The sequence below is a fragment of the Carettochelys insculpta genome, chromosome 1 (assembly GCF_033958435.1).
Source record: "Carettochelys insculpta isolate YL-2023 chromosome 1, ASM3395843v1, whole genome shotgun sequence".
NCBI classification, from domain to species: Eukaryota; Metazoa; Chordata; order Testudines; family Carettochelyidae; genus Carettochelys; species Carettochelys insculpta.
The window spans coordinates 4170684-4174250 of NC_134137.1; positions in this window are offsets into that span (position 1 = coordinate 4170684).

Sequence of the window (3567 nt, forward strand, 5' to 3'; positions counted from 1 at the left end):
GATTGGGCCTCGTGGCCTTCCTGCTTAGGACACTTCGGTGTGGGAAAAATGAATGACAATGGACAGTGTCTCCTTGAACTGTGCACGTACCACAATCTGTGCATCACAAACACATTCTTCCAAACGAAGCCACAGCACAGAGTGTCGTGGAGACACTCACGCTCGAAGCACTGGCATCAACTAGACGTGGTCATCAGTAGGCGTAATAACATCAAAAACATCCTTCTGACACGCAGCTATCATAGTGCTGACTGTGATACAGATCACTCGCTAGTTTGCTCCAAGCTCAAGCTGAGACCCAAGAAGTTGTACCACTCTAAACCTGCTGGAAGGCCCCGCATTGATGCCAGAAAGATGACAAACTCAGAGAAAGCTGAAAAGTTCACAGAGACCCTCCAGGAAAATCCATGCAGCGGCCCTGGGGGCACCAATGCAACATCCAAATGGCAACATCTGAGGGATACAGTTTACCACACGGCCTTGTCAGTGTTTGGAAGAAGAGCTAGAAACACGAATGACTGGTTCGAAGCTAACTCTGATGAGATGATTCCAGTCATTGAAAAGAAGTGCGCTGCACTCCTGGAGTACAAATGCTCACCGAGCCAGAGTACCCAGCAAGCACTTAGAGAGGCCAGAAGAACAGTACAGCAGACAGCCAGGCACTGTGCCAACAACCACAGGCTCCAGCTATGCAGCAGCATCCAGACCTGTGCTGACTTTGGTAATCTCAGAGGAGTGTGCGAGGGTATGAAGAAGGCATTAGGACCCACCCAGAACAAGATGGCACCTCTGAAATCCAAATCTGGTGAAGTGATCGCTGACAAAGCCAAACAGATGGAGCGCTGGGTGGAGCACTACTCCGAGCTGTACTCACGCGAGAACGTTGTGGTTGACGCAGCCCTCGATGCCGTTGAGCTCCTACCAGTAATGGACGAACTGGATCAAGAACCGACTGTGGATGAACTGAAGAGAGCCATCGACAGCATTGCAGCAGGAAAGGCCCCTGGTCAGCATGGTATACCACCAGAGGTAATCAAATGTGCCACGGACACACTCCTGGAAACCCTACATGAGCAACTGTGCCTGTGCTGGAAAGAGGGTGAGGTTCAACAGGATATGTGCGATGCTAACACTGTAACGTTGTATAAAATACAAAATACATAAATAAAATGCTGTCTTCACCACCCATGACAAATATGTTAAGAAGAAATGGAACTCTGGAGAATACACCAATTCCCAGAGAGAAAAAAATTTTTTTTTCACGGTTGAAATGAGATGCATTCAAGTGATTGATTATTTAGCATTTCAAAAGAAACAATAGACTGGACTGATGCCACTTTGGTTGATGTAGACCTTTACTATCCATTAGCATTGTAGGAATTTTTTTAACCAGCACCAATAGTAGAACATCAGACTTTTGAACACCAGGGTCACAACTATTTCTAGTATCAGGGGGTAGCCATGTTGGTCTGGATCTGCAAAAGCAACAAGGGGTCCTGTGGCATCTTATAGACTAACATAAATGTATGAGCAAAAGCTTTCGTGGGCAAAGACCCACTTCACCTGCATCTAACTAAGTGGGTCTTTGCCCACAAAAGCTTATGATCATACATTTCTGTTAGTCTATAAGGTGTCACAGAACTATTTCTACTGGGGTTGTGCAAGGGTCAGCCACTAGGCTTGAGGGTGTTCATATTTTCATGAAAGATCTAGAAGTAAATAAAAAATCACAGCAGATAGGTGGACCCAAAGATTGGTGCAGTGCTACAATGAAGAGGCCAGGTCAGTCATGTTGATTAATCTGGAGCCTTTGGTGAGCTGAGCCCAGGCAAAGAAACTGCTTAAATATAATAAATAGAAAATGGCCCACTCAGAACGGGGAAAGATGGATAAACCTCATTGTATTGTGGGACACAGGGAGCCTGGAAAGGATGTAGGGGTCAAAATAGATATCCAACTCACTGTGAGCTCCTAGAGTGATGAAGTAGTTAAAAAGACAGTTGCAGCCCTTGCATGCAGAAAGAGTGGAGTGGTGAGTTGGTAGGGGAAAGATTTAACTTTGGTGAAACAAACCATGTGCAGCCACGGGGTCAACTTTTCAAAAAGGATGTTGAGACACTGGCTACAGAAAAGATCCACAGTGACTGGAAGCTGAAGACTAAGGGGCTTGAAGAATTTTATTTATTTATCATAAATACTCACAATGGGCTGTTTATTCTAGAAAAGAGAAGAAGAGTGAGGCTCAATGGATAGAAGTTAAACCCAACAAATTGCCTCTGAGAAACAAACAAAGGAATTGAAACCAAGTTGGAGCAACCATGTGGTGGGTAAATAGCATGTTTTCAATGGTGCATAATTAGGCTCGAAGAACATAACAAGTGGGGTTCCATGGGAATCATTTCTTGGACTGGTTCTGTTCAATCACTTCATCAATTATTTATGAAATGGAATAGCCTGCACGTGTGTCTAGTTTGCAGATGATGGCAGGCTGGGTCTGGGGGTGGTTGCAAGGGCTTTTGAGGACAGCTCCGTTTTTTACTCTTTACTCCTACAGCTGGATAAACAGCACAGAAGCGCAGACAGGTTTGTCTCCAGCCTGTTAACAGATTCCCATAGCATCCGAGCAAACCCCATTGGGACCACACACAGCTCTGTTATAAGCTGCGCTCAACTCTGTGCCACCGCTCAGCATTGGATGCTGCTGCTGGTGCTGGGATGAGAGAGAAGTGGGACGTGGCTACGGGCAGGTGATTCCCAGAGAAGATACATCTGTCTCAGAATTCCCAGGTACCTATCTCCTGCTGCTCAACAAAGCCAGTGTGATGTGCACATCCTAGAATATACAGTAAGTCTGCAGTCCTTTCTGTTCCACGCAAACTTTAAACAACCCAGAGCCGTGGCCATTCTGAAGTCCTAGCAAACAGTCTGCTCAGGCCACAGTCGGAGCCGCTGCAGCATTTTAAGGCTAGATAAGACTTCCAGCAGATCTTCCAGAAAAGCACCCAGTCTGGATCTGCAGACATGCTGGTGTGGAGAACCTTCATAATCTGTTGAAAGCTTTAGTCACCCACAGCGATAAAAATATTTGACCCTTATTTACAACATCAATTTGTCAGGTTTTAGCTTCTCCTCTTTGTGCCTTTTTCTGGTTTTCTGTGCTCGATTAAAGAACCTGCTATTACCACTTGAGATCAATAAATGAAGATTTTTTAAGGCTCCCAGTGTTCAGAAGTTTCTCTGAACTTAAGTTGCGGGAGGGATAGCTCAGTGGTTTGAGCATCGGCTTGCTAAACCCAGGGTTGTGAGTGCAGTCCTTAAGGATGCCATTTGGGAATTGTGGCAAAGAGAATTCAGGGATGGTGCTTGGTCCTGCCAAGAGGGCAGGGGACTGGACTAGATGACCTCCCCAGTTGCCTTCCAGCTCTCAGAGATGTGTTATCTTCAGCTCCCAATCGTTTTTGTGTCTCTTTCCTGCAGGCTGTCCAGTTTTTTTTTTAAATCTCTTTTGATTTGTAGAACACAGGGCTGCACATTCTTAGTTTCACCAGTGCCGGGTGCTGAGGTAAA